An 18,197-nucleotide genomic window follows, 5' to 3' on the forward strand; every position below is an offset into this window, starting at 1 on the left:
CCCTCCTCCTCACCGAGGGACTGACCTTTAATGTAACAATTTACTCTAAATTTAGACTTCTGCAAACTTTACACTGGAGACCAGAGATTGTGTTATAATAGCAACTATTTAACTTGTGTTAATCTCTGGCCATTCAAAAAGAGAGGTCGCCTCCCTAGAGCCCTTTGTCATCTGAGACACAAAGGGGAAATTTAAATGCGAAGGGCATTTCAACATTTCCACTAAAACAATGTTTTAAGGTGACTAGCATTTAGTTACAATGGTCATGCTAAGGAAGAGGAGGAGGAGGAGGAGGAGGAGGAGAAGGAGGTGGACCCCTGCATTCTTGCTCTGAGCCAGATGCTTCCGAAGGTACCTTCAGGGCCCACAATTTTGCATCTTAAAGTTAACCTCACTTGAGATGTGTTTTAGGGCTTTAATCTATGGTGTGGGGACCCTGGGATGGAAGATTAAATCCTTGCTCAAAGTCACACGGCAAGGGCCAGACTCAGGCCCCCGGTGCACCAACTGTAGATGTCACTGTTTGTTCCTGCTTTTGGTTCTCTGCGGGCTAACAGAAAAGGGAAGTGAGGGTATTGTTGTGATAAATATAGACAAAGTACCTAGAAACAGGAAAAGAGAAAAGTCGAGACAACAGGAGGAAAGACTCAGGCAAACCAAGAGATCACAGAGGAAGGGGAGGAGGGGGTACCCGCAGAAGGGGCAACGGGTCTCCGGGCCACCTGTGTGTGTTCTGGGCTGCTGCTGGGGCGACAGGGAGCCCCGGGTTCAGACCCTAGTCGCTCTCTGACAAGGGTCTGCCTGAGTTTGTTTCCTCCTGGGCGAGGGAGAGGGGTCTCAGGCCCCAGCGGGTGACCCCAGCGGTGTAGGGTCACCTACACCTTCCTCCCTAGCCCAGTTTTCTCATTCATAAGGTGGGGATAAAATCAGTGCTTAGCTCGCAAGGCCACCTGTAAAGTGCCCGGAACACACGTGGTGTGTGCTCAATAGTCCCCTCCTTACAGGAAAAACTGGAGCCTCCCTAACTGATCCTCACTAGGAGGAGTAGATATTCTAATAGTTAAGGACTAAAGTAAGGACTCCAGCCAAGGTTTAAATCTTGTCTTTTTTCCTCTCTTTTCTCTTCCTCTTTCCTCCTTCTGTCTCCCTTCCTCCCTCCTCTCCTCCTTCTTTCTTTCTTCTTTCTTTCTTTCTTTCTTTCTTTCTTTCTTTCTTTCTTTCTTTCTTTTCTTTCTTTCTTTCTTTCTTTCTTTCTTTCTTTCTTTCTTTCTTTCTTTCTTTTTCTCTTTCTTTTTCTCTTTCTTTCTTTCTTTCTTTCTTTCTTTCTTTCTTTCTTTCTTCTTTCTTTCTTTCTTTTTTTCTTTTCCTTCCTTTTCTTTCACCTTCTCTTTCCTTCTTTCTCTCTCTTCCCTCCCACCTCTTCTGAGAGCTTTCTTTTTCCAAGCCCCAAATCAATGTTTGCAGCCTTTCGGAATTGAATACTTTGAAAATCTGGCTTTACCAGCATTAATTCTAATCTCTCAACATGATTTTTTTTTTTTTTTTTAAAGATTGTATTTATTTATTCATGAGAGACACAGAGAGAGAGGCAGAGACACAGGCAGAGGGAGAAGCAGGCTCCAGGCAGGGAGCCCGATGCGGGACTCGATCCCGGTTCTCCAGGATCGCGCCCTGGGCCAAAGGCAGGCGCGTTTATAAACCACTGCACCACCCAGGGATCCCCCTTTCAACATGATTCTTCCCAAGGCCCTTTGCCCTCAGTAAACCACTTTGACGATTTAGCTTCAAAAATTCAGATCAACACCACTAGCTTGCTCCTACCATAGAGCAAATACTGAGGGAAAACAGGGGTCTGAGTTGATTTCTGCAAACCTGTGGTGAATGGACTCACATCTCACATTGGGATCTTTCATTTACATTTTATGTTCAGTATGTTATAGAAGACCTAAATCAGGGGCGACTGAGAAAAAAGAGCTCCCATCAAAGGCAGGAAGCCAAACTAGAGAAGAGGGAAGAAGACTCAGCGAGCTGTAAAATGGACACACAAGCCAGGATGAGAGTAAGTGGGTACACAATGAAACCATAAAAGCTGTCTTTTGTAGGCCTTACAGATGTGCATACTGGCATGAGGAGCTTGCTTCCCTCTGGGTGAGAGCAAACTGCAGTAAGCCCTTGAGATATTTCCAAACATCCAATATTTGGAGGTTGTTGGAACAAAGTGCTAAGATTTTTCACTGAGTCGTCACTTCTACAACAGGGCAGGTGAGGATACAAAGACTGTACAGGGCCGCTCTGGCTCTTGCACGTTGACTGGCAGTAACTGCTGTGGGCCATTCTAGTTGCTCCATACCGAAGGCAGCTTGTTACTATATTCGGGGAAGGTGTGGGGGGTGAAATAGTATTAATTTCAATTGAGAATAACCATTCTGGTCCTTGGGCCTTTTACAGAAACTGTATGCAACAGGTGTAACACCCCATGGGATCCTAGCATGAAATCTGTATCATAAAAATAAAAATCTGCTACATGCAGCTAAGTCAGGCAGAGGCAGGGGGTGGAGGCCTGGAGCAATGGCAGCTCTCCTTCCCTTTGGACCCAAGAGCTCCTCCTAGAATCTTCCGGATTCAGCTAAAATATCAAAGTCATCTTTTTTTAGCTAAAGGTCCGTGCTGGGCTTAGAACATGAAAACTAGAATTGTTTTATTGTTTTATCTGACAAAACATTTCTGTTTATTACAATGAAAAATGTTTAGCCTATTAAGACACCAGTCTGAGAGTCTAATGACTGAAAACGTATCTGTCAAAAAATTTAAATCAAGGGACGCCCGGGTGGCTTAGCAGTTGAGCGTTGCCTTCGGCCCAGGTCGTGACCCTGGGGTCCTGGGATTGAGTTCTGCAGCGGGCTCCCTGCAGGGGGCCTGCTTCTCCCTCTGCTCATGTCTCTGCCTGTGTGTCTCTCATGAATATATAAGTAAAATCTTTACCAAAACAAATAAATAAATTAAATAAAAACCCAGTGTATGTATAGGGACAATGTTGTGTTTTCAGGGGCCTACCTCAATCGGGAGTTTTAATTTTAGGACTAAATGGATTTGTACATCCTTTAGGAGGATTCCCTATGTTCTAATGCTTTTTCAAGTTACCTCATTCGTGATGTCAACTGTATTCCTGATACTTAGGGGGATACCCCACAGTCCAAATAAAACAAAAACAAAAACAAAAACCCTGCAGTACTGGACATAACCACAGGATGGCAGGATGCTAACACTTTTGTCTTCGTTTATCCCTAAATCTGGCTTTATCTTTGGAAGTTCTCTTCACAATCATTTTTGGAGGATGGGATAGAAGAGTGTTTAAAAGACTAGCGTGCTCTCTTCTCTCTTTCTGTGTGTGTGTGTGTGTGTGTGTGTGCATATAATTTTACTTAATTTTATATATATGTGTGTGTGGTAAGTGGATAAATGTGGCATCAATCAAATATTTCATTTGCAGGGGTCAACATAAACCAGAATTATATTTTTCCTAAAATATTTGTGCATTTCTGGACCAAACAGACTTTCATTCTGAAACTCGAACTACTGGCTTATTATTGCAAATCGTTAGTGTGTTAGTTAATTAGTGGAGGGTATAACTCCATCTCTCAGGTAAGCTAGAAGAAACAATAAACCTATTTCTGGATCCTCCATTTTAGTGTTTCCCTAAGGAAGAGAGTGAGAATTTGCACTACTTTCATTTCCAAGAGGTGTACAGAAAAAATATGACTGATTCTATGCTCCTGAGTGGTTGAGGATCACTATTTAGATTTCAGAAATAAATGTCAGAAATAAGTATTGGGCTTTCCGAGGTTCAAGAATGAAAAAGCTTAGATACAATAAAAAATAAATTTATTAAAAAAAAAAGAAAAAGATTAGATAAACTTACATTTAAACAGGACATTAGAATATCCTGGGTAAAACTAGCATTTAAGTGGGATAAGTCTTCAGAACCATCTCTTTTACGTCGAGTTAGAATTTTTGTATTTTTCTTAGTTTTTATACTTAGCACTAATGAAATAATTTGGTAATCATAATTATGATTAAGTACTTGAAAAAAGATGGTTTAGTTTAGGGGAAAAAATTGGAATTAAATATTAGAGTGCAAAGACCTAAATTACAAGGACGTGGTAACATTATAAGACCTTCTTTTTGTTGATGAATTTCCCAAAGTTAAACTTTGAAGTTTTATTTTGAATTTGATACCTTCCATTTAGTGGTCTTTCTTTACATAAATAAATGTCAGCTATTTAAATAATTTGCTTTCTTTCTGAAAGATACACTAACTAACGTGAATCTAACTTTTTTTTTTAATCTAACTTTTTTTTTGATAGGCTTTTAAGTCAGGGAGATTAAAGTGTATTATTACTTTTATAACTCTTCCCAAAAATATTCCCCAAAGCTACCAAACAGAGGCAACAACAACAAAAAAGTTTATTAAATTCATGTGAATGAATGAAATCTTGCAAAAACTAGTTAGAAGGTGTATATTTTTACACTTAGTGTACATTTATATTTATGTAATTAGAGTAAATATATAATTTGATAGTGTCATATGGGTTATAATATACATGTATGTATAATATACGTATATATGTATGTATATAATATGTATATCATATACATACATATAATATATATATTGAGTGTTGGAAATTTGTCATTTAGTGAATCTGAAGTTTTCTGGTTATGTCTTTTCACATAGCAAAGATAATATATATTTCACTCATTTATTCACTTTAAAAAGGAAATATCTAAAGGAGAAAATTGCTGGATATGTTTATGTAGCCTGTTAAAGACATTACTCTTTAAAAACGAAATGCTCAAAAAAATATAATTAAGAAAAAAAACGAAATGCTCAAAAAATAAAATTAAGAAAAAAAAAAACAACAAAATGCTCTTTTATAATAACGAATAATGAGTTTTGAATCTGGAGTCCGTGTCATTTTCTCACCCTTATCACATGACTGGCATTATGTATGATTTGCAATGATTTAAAAATATGAAATGTTTTTCATATTTCCTGATTCTTCCTCTTGAGTTTTGAGCATTTTCTGTGTTTATCTTAGGATACAGAGCGACTTCATCAAAGTGGGGAAGAGTGAATGTATCTACCTGTTATACAGCCTCAGGTACCTTATAATTGTTCCATCAATCACTCCATGCTACAAAATCATATTTTTGCCCCTGTGGTCTCTCTGTCTCCCTTAAGTAATTGTAAGCTCCATAGGACAAGACCGGATCTGTTTTGTTCACCATTGTACCCTCAGTACCTGGAACGGAATAAATGTCCTTCTGGCTATTTGTTGAGTAAATGGCTTGAGACCAGTCAGTGCTGCCTGAGACTGATAGGGTATAATATGATCAGGACCTAGGGATCTAGGCAGCCCTCCCTCGCTGTCTGTTCCCTACTTTACAATGACTTCGTTCAAAAATCTCTTCCAGGTACATCTTTCCATTAGAAGAGTAAGGTGGGTTATTGGTATTTTCATGGGGCAAGAAAAGTATTCTCTGGAAAAGGAAAATCACTTCATCAGTCCAACTCAGTGCCCATGGTTTGATAACAGTTTGAGGTCCTCAGCCTTTTCCTTGGAGGAGACATGAGGGATAGGAGAAAAGCGGAAGGAGAAATAAGGAGAAGGTATATGCTCCTGCTTTCAACCTTGTCTATTCTATTTCCCTTCCCAGTGGGCTCACTGGAATGAATGCCTGACTGTGGGCGCACCCTCGTGCCCTCCCTTTGTTTCACATTCCACGTTCAATCCAGCAGCACATTCTACGGGCACCTCCATTGCTACAATCCTGGTTGAAGCCGCCAATGTCTCTCACTTAAATTACTGTGTTAACCTCTTGATTGATCCTTCTGACTCTGTCATTGGTCCTTTTGCTCTATTCTCAACACACTGGTCAGAATGATGCTTAAAACCAAGAACAGATCATGTCAGTTCTCTGCTCAAAAACTTCCACTGGTTAAAACAAAACAAAACAAAACAAAAAAACACGTCCAAAACCCAACCAACCAAACAAAAAAACCCCCTTCATTGGCTTCTCATTTTACATGAAAAGCCAAAGTCCTTACAACTGCTTAAAAGATCTGGCCCCTGTTTCTCTTTCCTCACTGTTGTATCACTCTCCCCCTCAGATAATTCACTTCAGCCAGACAGAGCTTCGTGTCCTTCTTGAACCCACAGGACTCAGTCTTGTCTCAGGGCCTTTGCACTGCCCAGGCTTTCAGCCAGAAATCATTTTCTCCCAAGATATCCTCATTACCTTACCTCTTTGAAGTCCTTGCCCAAGTATTTCACTCCAGTGAGAGTTTTTCTGCACACTGCCCTTAAAATCACCACCCTCCACCCCTCCCGCCCCCAACAATCCCAATCTTCTTCCCACACTTGATTTCAAAAAATGAAATTCTTTGAGCATTTCGGTTTTTTTCTTAATTTTATTTTTTTGGGCATTTCGTTTTTAAAGAGTAATGTCTTTAAAAGGCTACGTAAACATATCCAGCAGTCAATTTTCTCCTTTAGATATTTCCTTTTTAAAATGAATAAATGAGTGAAATGGAAGAAGATTGGCATGTAATACCATCTGATGGTTTCTTTGTCTGTTCACTATCTGCCTTGGAATTTTAACAAGTGAGTCCACTCACCAACCGAGTACTATAGGTGCTTGCCAAGGTCCCTGGGGTAAGAGATTTTGTTTGCCCTTGTCACTGCTATATCCTCATTATCTATTAGAGTACATGGCACACTTAAGTACTCAGTAAACATTGCTGAATGAATTACTCACTGAAGGACAAATTCAAATCCTCTGGTAAATCTTCATGTATCACTGACTCTGCAGAAGCCTTGGTAAGAAGACTTTAATTTCTGCTGTGGTCAATGTTTCGAAGGTTAAAAGAAAGGTGCTTGCTGCATGAACTTTACTCTCCTTTTGCTCCAGGTGTGCTTCCCCTGTCCTCCCTAAGCTCTGTGGGGTGGGGTGCTGCAGGTCATGAAGGTGGGGGCATCAGCAGGAACCTGGGAATTTGTCCCAGGATTTCAGAAGGGAGATTTGGGAGCCACATGCTTTATACCAAATGAAAAGTAACAATATAAGACAGAATGAGCATACAGCTTGGGCGTCAGAGGACAGGCAGCATTTCTGGCTGGTGTGGGAACATTAACTCTGGGGGAATGAGACAAATTTGTTAGCAGAGAACGGGAAAAGAGAGTTCTCATGAATGTGGATGTTGGGAATGAATGGTGTGAGTCACAAGCTGCGTCAGGAAAGCGCACGGTATTTTGAGGGGTAGAGAGCAAACATTTGTTGTCACGTAACCCTACAAGCATAGTGCAGAGAAAAGGGTTCCTGTCCTAGTTTTGCTAAGTCTCCCAAGCAGCATCACGAGTTGGATAGAACTCTCAGGATTCTCGTTTGGGAATCAGGAGAGGCAAGTGTGTGTTCTAGTCCTTAAAAGAGACACAGAAGACACCAGGATCAGGTCCTGGAGAATTTCTGACTCTTTTTTTTTTTTTTTTAAATTTCTGACTCTTTTAAATGTACACGTGCAGGTTCTCCAAATAAGCTTGACTTGGAATCTCAAGAAAGGAGCCCACTTGCTAACCAAGTACTATAGATACGAGTGATTCAGACAGGAAATCTAGGTGAGGAAGGTAAATTAGCAGCCAAGGAATTGACCCAGGCCTACACGGACACTGTCGTCCTCCAACAGGATCACATATAGTCGGTGTTTGACAGAGAACCCGTGATGCCATGATGCCTGTGATTGGAAGATTTACCTTCGGGGGAACAAGAAACTCACCTATGTTTCTTGTTCAGACAGGAAGCATCACAGCTAGTTCAGGCCTGGGGAAATCAAAGGGGTGTTCAGGAGGAAGGAAAGGGTGGCAACATTAGCAACTGACCCTTCTAAACACTACCTAGGGTCACCTCATGGTTTGTCACTTCATCAACAGAAACAGCTGGATTCTTTCTTATTTGGTTGAGGTGCATGGCCTAGAGAGCAAAGGAAAGCCCTGAACATCCAGGGGTGCATGGGATGTGCAGAAGAAGGTGAAACCGCCAGTGACCAGGCAAGCAAAGACAAATGGAAACACCACTTCACGACTCAACCGCCCTGGATCCCACTGTACATAACAGGGATTAGATCATCAGGTTCACATGGGCCTCCTTAATTTTTCATAGCTTCCTGGAGCACAAAACAGAAGAAATAAGGATCTCAGCCACGCGGGTGGGAAAGAGCGTAGGCCACGTGTAGTATCTGCGTGGAAAGAGAGGAGAGGGAAGGTTGATGCCTTCGCCAACCTTAGTGGAGCTTTGTTGTCATGAATGAATTTGAAGCCCGATTTGCAAAGTTCTTTTTAAGTATTGTATGTGGACAACTTTATTTCCTCAGACATCTTTCTGCTCCTTGTGCATTAAATCCTAAAGCCTCAGCAAAGTCGGTAAGTCCAACGTGCTTGCTTTTCCCCTCTGAACTGGTAAGGTCAAAGAGATGTGAAGCTCTGTAAAAACATCCTGGGTGAGGGAGGGGGTTTTGTGCAGAGAGCTCAGTGAGGTAATGGATGCGTTTTTCTTTCGGCACCCAAGGAAAACCCACTCTTGGGTGGGGGCTGCTGTGAGCATAGGCCTCAAAACCGTGATGTACCAACGGGCCAACGCGGGTTAGAACCTTCAGCACCAGCCCTGGATGTACTGACTCGTTTCGCAGACTCTACTGGGAAGGTCCCCATATGGAGATCTTCTCTTAAGTCCTCCTAGTTTAGAAGTTTCTCCTGAGACCCCACTATCCTTTTGGTATTTCCCCTTCACTTCCTCACTCCATGCTCCAGGTACCAGGGCTCTCATGGGGCCTCCAGGTTACCTACGTGTACTGAATATTCCATCACCGCCCTCGGGGCTCCCCACAGAGTGCCTTGTCCAATCTACTCCAATGCTTACTGGGGCCCTCTTTTTGAACTACCCACAAAAAGAGACATCTGACCAACGTATTCACTCTGGGGCATTAGCAACTGAAAACAACTAAAAGCGTTATCAAAAAAAAAATAATAATAAAATAAAATAAAAGCGTTATCACCTTCATTCTAACACGTAAACCAAGGGTTGGACCATGCCTGGCCCAAATGTCAAGTGATGGAAAGAGGGATATTTGGGTTGAGAGTGTGCTGGCAAGGCCTCTGGGGATGCTTAAAACCAGCCCTTCCTACAGTTTGCACTGATGGTTTGGGATCTTAAGTTCTTACAGACAAACTGAAGAGCAAAATGTCCTGTTTTTTTTTTTTTTTTTCTTTCTTAGAATGATGTGTCAACATAAGCTGGAAGCAGAAACAAGACCTCTTTAATGTTTCTTATTTTATATTATAGGGTATATATATATATATTTTCCTTTGCCGTATAGCAGGACACTTTTGTAAACTACTGGGACATAAATTGTAAAGCTTTCCCTTCTGTCTTGGTTTCCTCACTACAGAAAAATCTTCAAAACGTTTTAGAAGAAAGGCAAGTTGCCTGTGAAGAAAGAATACAGAAAACTAAAGAACTATAAAGAAACCACGTTTGAAGGATGAGAAGAAACTACCAGTGGAAGACATGTGAAGACTGAACTTGGAAAGCAAACAAAAAATAGATGCGAACAACTGGGAAATATAAAAATAAAGAAGTTGAACATTAAGATGCTTCTTTGTAGGGCTGAAATAAAGTGCAATTCTGGATCTTGTGAAAAGAAGTGAAAGGAAGAAAAGAAAGAAAAGGAAGAAAGTTTTTAAGGAAAAAGAGACACCATAATAAAAGCTATGACTATTCTGAATTTTTATTTTGTCCAAAATTCTTTTAACATATGATATCATACTTGACTGGACTTATTGCATCATTTTACATTTCTGCTGAAAATTCAAGCCAGATTAAAACACTCTTGATGATGAGAAAGCAGCGCTAGGAGAGAAGATGATTAGGAGGGAGACAAATAGGAAACAGGCAATAATAAAAAAAATAATTAAAAAAAATACCATAATGACAAAAGTGGGTTTGTAAACTCTGAGAGGAAGCACTGGGTAGTGGCTAACATGTTTGCAGCTCGATAGATCTGGATTTTCATTTTGACTCTGGAGCTTTGATGGCAGTGTGGGTGGACCTTGGCCGATTTTCTTGATCTCATCGGTCTTATTCAACTCCAAGCCCTTGTGCCTACAACAGGGCCCGGCACACAGAAGGAAAGCAATTAATGTTTTTTTTTTTTAATATTTTATTTATTTATTCATGAGAGACGAGAGACAGAGACAGAGACATAGGCAGAGGGAGAAGCAGGCTCCATGCAGGAAGCCTGATGTGGGACTCGATCCCAGAGTCCTGGGACTATGCCCTGAGCCAAAGGCAGACGCTCTACCACTGAGCCACCCAAGCGTCCCAACAATTAATGTTTGTTGAATGAATGAACAAAAGACTCCTTCTACATGAATAATGCTTATCTAACAGGGTTGTGGTAAGAATCAAGTATCCTTTAGTTTATTATTAGAATATTATCTGTATTGAAAGTAGAAATATTGTATTGAAAGTCTGTATTCTGGGGAATGTGGAATTTCACATGCAAGGGCCAGTTGGGCCCAAGCTCTTGACACCTGATTTTGGATCCAAAGTTGCACACAGGTAGATGTGGTTCCAGAGCTTCTGCTGTGTCATCACCTTATAGATGGCTCATCTGTGCCCCAACACCTCTAACGTCCCTGTGCTCTACATTAATATGTGCTTGCCCCACAAGACGGTCTATAGATAAATAGCATACAGTTCTATGCACCGTGCATGTATTAGGCGAACATTGTAAATGTTTGGTAAATGATTACTAAATGAATAAATGGGAGGAAGCTGGCAGAGAGGGTAAGAGAGCTGTTAGGCACCATTGCCACGAGTCCCCTTGTGACTCCTACAACCCTCAGTGGCACATCATTTTGTGCCAGATTCGCTCAGTGGAGGTGTTGTAGATTGCCAGTCCCTGGGTTCCTCAGTGTGCCCCTCCACACTCAGAGCGCGCTTCCAATTAATGCCTAAGACCCCAGTTCCCTTGTATCTAGTTATCATCTCCTGAGATAAACCCAACGATGAGGAGATTGTGGACACTGCTGCCATGAACATTGGGGTGCGTGTGCCCCTTCGAATCCCTATGCTTGTCTCCTTGGATAAATACCTAGCAGTGCAATTCCTGGGTCATCGGGTAGTTCTATTTTTAATATTCATCGTTGGATTAAAAACTTGCTCTATTTCCAGAGAGGTGGGAAAACAATTTTCAAAGTTGAAAATTCAACATCTTTTCGAGATTTATCCATGATGAATAGCTGTGAGTAACCGGTTGTAACAAAACAAGTACAAAAGACAACAAGTATAGTGAATGTTTAGCGCTGACTTGGCAACTGACATCGTGCCTGATGTTTGAATGTATCCTACAGATTCAGATGATTGAAATATTTTTACTTCCTACTTAAAGTTGAGCTGAGCAATATCTATTTAAAATTTACATATTCTACTCAGAGACTCTGCCTTTTCAGCAGTGGTTGACATGATAAATGCTAATGTTTAGTTTAAAATTTTAAGACGATCAAAATTTGAAGTTATAAAAATTATGAGAAAATGTTTGTGCAAGAATTTCAGTATATCTTATTGGACAAACTTTATCCTCTCAATATAAATTTTAATTGACTGGCATAGAAGTTTTTGAGGAGGGCAGTTTGGGTGGCTCAGCGGTTTAGTGCCGCCTTCAGCCCAGGGTGTGATCCTGGAGACCTGGGATCGAGTCCCGCATCAGGCTCCCTGCGTGGATCCTGCTTCTCCCTCTGCCTGTATCTCTGCCTCTCTCTCTATGTCTCTCATGAATAAATAAATAAAATCTTTTAAAAAAGGAAGTTTTTGAGGAATAAACTTCCATCTATTGAAGACTTCCATGGTGTGATCTGCAGTGGACACTTCACACATATTGTACCCTTTCCTCTTTCCCCCAAATCCTCACTTATGGGTGAAGAAAATAGGGCCCATATAAGCTGTATCTATTGAGTAAGTTCATATAGCAGAAAAAAACAAAGCTGACATGGGCCCATTGTCTCCAAATCCCTTACTCTTCCTCTATCAAGTATAGATCCTTTGCAGATTATTTGAATTGTTTTAAGAGTCTGAATAGTGTTTGATGAATAAACTTGAGTGATATAAAGAGTTAATGCGATATACTTTCCCATCAGCCCATGGTGGAGTAACTGACCTCAGACTCCTCCTCCCACTGTAAACAACGATAAAACTGTACAAAATATATGAAGCAAAGCTTCCAGACATTAGACATAAGATAACACAGGACTATGATCCCTGAGAAGGGAGAAACACCTAAATGAGCCTCATAATCACCCTAACCTTCTACCTAAAAGTTTTTTGGACCAAAGTGCTAGATAAGGAATCCACACAGATCATGAAGATCTCACTAAGTTGATGTCGTGGAGATTGGCATTTGTAAAGGGGGAAAAAAACTGGAGTAAATTCTGGAGTGCTGGATTGGAATTGAGGTTTTACTGTGAACTCATGGTTTATAATAAATAGGTATGGAAATAAATGTAGACACAAGTATGTGCATGTATACACATGTATTTCCTAGCACTATCTTCTGAGAGGGTTTGAAGGCAGTAGCAGTACCCCAAGAGCAATTAGCAGAGCCCAAAAATTGACTTCTATTTTTTTTTAATAGAGGGAGAGCGAGTAGGGGGTGAAGGCAGAAGGAGAGAGAGAGAATCTTGAGTAGGCTCCACAGCCAGCACAAAGCCTGATGTGGGGCTTGATCTCACAACCCGAGACCATGACCTGAGCCGAAACCAAGAGTTAGACACTTAACCCACTGAGCCAACCAGCTGCCCCTATATAACATTTTTATCCATTCATCTGTCAGTGGTGCCTTGGTTATTTTCACTTCTTAAGATTGTAAATAATGCTGATATGAACATGGGGGTGCAGATATCTCTTTGAGTTAATGACTTTGTTTCCTTAAGCTATACTACCAGAAGTGGAATTGTTGGATTATATGGTGGTTCTATTTTTAATCCTTTGAGGATCCTCCATATTGTTTCCCGTATCAGCTGTACAAATTCACAACCTTGCCAACAACGTGCACAAGTTCTCCATTCTCTCTATATCTGTTCCAGCATTTGTTACCGCCTGTTTTTTGATGATGGTCATTCTAACGAGTGTGAGGTAGTATCTCATTGTGTTTTTAATTTGCATTTCCCTAATGACTAGTGATGTTGAGCATCGCTCTATGTACTTGTTGGCCTTTGTATATTTTCTTTGGAGAAATGTCTATTTAGGTCCTTTGTCCATTTTTATTTTTTATTTTATTTTATTTTTTTTTCCTTTGTCCATTTTTAAAATCGGGGTATTTTTTTGCTATTGAGTTGCACGAGTTCTTTACATAGCTTGTTTATTAACCCCTTATCAAATATATGGTTTGCAAATATTTTTTTCACTTTCCATAGATTGACTTTTCACTTTGTTGATAGTTTCTTTTGCTGTGCAGAAGCTTTTTAGTTTGATATAGTCCCACTTGCTTATTTTTTATTTTGTTGCTTGTGCTTTAAGTGTTACATCCAAAGGATCATTGCCAAGATTCACGTCAAGATTTATTCCTATGTTTTCTTGTAGGAGTTGCCTGGTTTTAGATCTCACATTTAAGTCTTCAGCCCATTTTGAGTTAAGTTTTAGGTCTAACATTTAAGTCTTTAGCCCATTTCGAGTATAAGATATGGGTTCAGTTTCACTGTTTTACATGTGAATATCCACTTATCCCAGCACTTTTTATTGAAGAGACTGTCTTTTCTTCAGTGAATATTCTTGGCTCCCTTCTCAAATATTAGTCGACCATATATGCTTAGGTTTATTTCTGGGCTATTTTATTCCATTAGTTTATTTATCTGTTTTATGACAAAAACAATACTGTTTTGTTGACTGTAGCTTCAAAATATAGCTTGAAATCAGGAAATGTGTTGCATCTTGCTTTGTTCTTTTTTCTGAGGATTTCTTTTTTTTAATTTTTTAATTTTAAAATATTTTATTTATTTATGAGAGACACAGAGAGGCAGAGGCACAGGCAAAAGGAGAAGCAGGCTCCATGTAGGAAGCCCGATGCGTGACTTGATCCCAGGTCTCCAGGATCACACCCTGGGCTGAAGGCGGTGCTAAACCGCTGAGCCATCTGGGCTGCCCTCTGAGGATTTCTTTGACTATTTGGTGTCATTTGTGGTTCCATATAAATCTTAGAGGAGTGTTTTTTCTACTTCTGTAAAAAATGCTGTTAGTCTTGATCGTGATTGCATTGAATATACAGATGCCTTTTGATAGTATTGACATCTTAACAATATTAATTCTTCTAATCCATGAATACAGGATATTTCTATATATTTGTATCTTTTTGAACATTTTTCATCAATGTCTTGTAGGTTTCAGAGATCTTTCACCTCCTTAGTTATATTAATTTCTATGTATTTTATGTTGTTGATGCTATTGCAAATGGGATAGATGTCTTCACTTCTTTTTCAGAAAATTCACTAATTATGCATGGACATGTTACTGATTTTTGAATGCTCTTTTATATCCTGCAGCTTCACTGAATTCAATGATTAGATCTAACTTTATTTATTTATTTATCTATCTATCTTAAGTAGGTTCCATGACCAGTGTGAAGTCCAACACAGGGCTTGAACTCATGACCTTGAGATCAAGAACTGAGTTGAGGGGCACCTGGGTGGGTCAGTGGGTTAAGCATCCTACTCTCAGTTTCAGCTCCAGCTCAGGTAATGATCTCATGGATCCTGGGATCAAGCTCTGCATCAGGCTCTGCACTCAGCAGGGAATTTGCTTGAAATATTCTCTCCTTCTACTCCTCCCCTTACCTGTGTGTGTCTCTCTCTTTCTCTTAAATAAATAACTCTTAAAAAAAAAAAAGAACTGAGCTGAGATCAAGTCAGACGCTTAACTGACTGAACCAGGTGTCCCTAACAGTATTTTTTTAATTAAGATTTTATTTTTAAGTAACCTCTACACCCACTGTGGGCCTTGAACACCCAACCCTGAGATCAAGAGTTGCACATTCCAACGACTGAGCCAGCCAGGTGCCCCAGATCTAACAGTTTTTTTGAGTCAGACTCATCTGCAAAACAGAGACAATTTTACTTCTTCTGTTTCAGTTCTGATATCTTTTATTTCTTTTTCTTGACTGCTCTAGTTAGGACTTCTAGTATAATGTTGATAAAAGTGGTGAGAGTGAACCCTTGTTCACTTGTCTTGTTCCTGATCTTAGAGGAAGAGCTTTCATCCTTTCACCATTGAGTATGACATTAGCTGTGGGTTTGTCATATATGGCCTTTATTATGTTGAGATATAGTTTTCCATGCCTAATTTGTTGAGTCTTTATCATGAATTGGATGTTAAATTTTGCCAAATCTTTTCTCTGCATCTATTGAGATGATCATATGATTCATTTCTTTCATTGTATAAACGTGACATATCATATTGATTGATTTGTCTATGTTGAACCATCCTGGCTTTGATAAATCCCACAGGATCATGGTGAATGATCATTTTAATGTGCTGCTGAATTTGTTTTGCTAGGTTTTTACTGAGAATTTTTGTATCTATATTTATTAGAGAAATTGGCCTGCAGCTTTCTTTTCTAGTAGTTTCCTTTTCTGGTTTTGGCATCAGGACAATGCTGGCCTTGTAAAATAATTTTGGGAGTGTGTTCCTACCTTTTTGATTTTTTGGAAGAGTTTGAGAGGGATTGTTATTAATTAGTCTTTAAGAATTTGGTAAAATTCACCTATGAGGCCATTTGGTCCTGGGCTTTTCTTTTTTGGGAGATTTTTGATTACAGATTCAGTCTTCTTACTAGTAATTGGTCTATTCAGATTTTCTATTTTTTCCTGGTTCAGTCTTGGTAAGTTGTATGTTTCTAAGAATCGTTCCATTTCTTCCAGGTTGTCCAGGTTATTAGTGTATTGCTAAAGTGTACACCATTCAAGTAGTACTCCGAGCACCCTAACTCCATTTGAGAGTATCTATCTATCTATCTATCTATCTATCTATCTATCTATCTATCTACTTACCTACCTATCTATCCACCTATCTACCTATCTATAACTCTCTCCCTTTACTTACAGCATCGTTTACAAGAGGAGATTGAATCACGGATTGGCATTATGCATCTGGAGAGATCTTCAAAAAAGTATTAAAGATTGATCATAAGTAATTCTGCAAGATTTTTAGCTTATGACAAAGGATTAAGTATATAGCTCTATTTGGAACCTTATGGTGGCTAGTCAGTTAGTAGAAAGTTACTGTATCAGAGTCCTAGAGGAAAGAAATGGCACTCTCCAACAAGAAATTTTAGTAAAGGGGACTCTTCAATGGTTAAGGAATTATTTACTGGGTTAAAGGAAACCAATGAGAGGGTGAAGAAACACTAGAGGGCTAATAACTACAGGATATCAACATTAATCCTAGGAGAAGGAGCAGTTAATGGATCCTTGCAAGAGTAACTATATCTCTGGAGGTCAACCTATCGGAACTCTGGCTTTGTGTAAAGAGAAGCTGCTTACTTATGGTAATTTGTAGGTAGGGAGCCAGATGGAAAAATGTACTGAACTCCCTTCCTCCCACTCTCTGATTCACTTCTCATAATGTCCATGACAAGATCTTGTTAGAAGACAACAGGGAATGTGTTGGTAATAGGGAAGGTCAGCTTCCAGTTCGCAGCACAGGTTGGAAGGGGTAAAGGATAGATCTGTAGAGGAAAATGGAAATATTCCAGGAATATATATTTTATGTAGTCACAAGTTCACTTTCATCTTTTTATGCCCGTCATAGCCCATAAGACTGTGGAGGAAAATGGGAAAGGACTTTGGCATTCTCTCCCTGATATGAGCCCCTGAGCATTCCTCAAGCTAATAAGTCAAACAGGGGACAGGTAATTATGCATTATATATTTATACAATGGTACACAACAGATTCATGTTAAAGATAATCAAGGAGATTTCCACTATAAGAGGATAACTCTGCCTCATGCTGCTACTAAGTGGTTGATAAGTTAATTGCATGAGGTGAGTCCTAATTAAGGCCATCAGATCTCTATATTCACAACTATATGATCCCAAGGGCTGTCCAAAGGCAAAAACAATAAGAGTTGGGATTTACCTTCTGTGACTGTACTTACCTATTTATCTGTGTATCCCTTGGGCCTCAGTCAAGTGTCCTCATGCTATCCCTGGCTGTCCAATACCCCCAGAGTATGCATAGTCTAGGTCTGCATTCATAAAATAATCCATGATCTGATATATTTTTATAGTTTTTAGTCTCAGCCTTTACTAACACTCACTTTTCCTGGGATCTTTTCTGATTGGAACCTGCATAGCTTTTGGATACATAAACTGAGAAACCAATTCAAGAAGTATTCTTAATAATAAATTTTTAATATACTGCCTCATTTATAATAGGAAAGGGATCTTCAATGGCTTATTACACAGAAGTTTCTGAAGTAGGGGATTCTTTGCTTACGTATCAAATCATATTGGGAACCATCTTGACTACTTAGTGGTATACAGTTGATTATTCATTGTCTTTAAGCTGTCTTTTGTGTATTCAGACATGTATTTGTTCAATGTCTGCTATGTGTCAGGCATCATGTTAGTGCCGGCAATGTTGAGATAAAAGTACTCTGGTCACTTGTAGATGTTCAAAATTAAGATGCTCTGAAACATGTCAAAGAGATACAGTGAGATGAGGTCTACAAGTGCACAATTTCAGGGGCTATTGGATCAGAGAGTGGAAGAAACTATTATAATTAGGAAGCAGAAGGTGATGGAAGGACAGAAAAGTCTTTCAAAAGGCTTTTTTGAGCTGAGCTCTGAAAAACTAGTAGGAAAGAGTTAAATGAAGAATGGAAAATTTTCTAGGCCCCCCAAATGGCATGACAGCAATGAGATATTTGAGAAACAGTAAAATGGAAAGAGGGAATGTCTCAAGGAGGAGCAAGATGATATTGGGAAATGAGACAGGTTCTTAAGGTCATTATAGGTCAAGCATATGATTTTAGACTTTGCACATTACCCAATGGACTTTATTTCATCACCCAATAAGGATGGAACCCAAGAGAT

The 18,197-nt window shown here is 39.6% G+C and overlaps 1 long non-coding RNA gene across 1 annotated transcript; it reads left to right on the forward strand.

Moving 5' to 3' along the window:
• The first annotated feature begins 208 nt into the window (after positions 1–208).
• LOC144300167 (uncharacterized) lies at positions 209–9,838 on the forward strand. The gene is made up of 2 exons (XR_013366766.1): positions 209–351; positions 9,503–9,838. It is a non-coding gene; the product is annotated as an uncharacterized LOC144300167 (long non-coding RNA).
• Positions 9,839–18,197: the final 8,359 nt, after the last annotated feature.

The sequence above is a fragment of the Canis aureus genome, chromosome 28 (assembly GCF_053574225.1).
Source record: "Canis aureus isolate CA01 chromosome 28, VMU_Caureus_v.1.0, whole genome shotgun sequence".
NCBI lineage: Eukaryota > Metazoa > Chordata > Mammalia > Carnivora > Canidae > Canis > Canis aureus.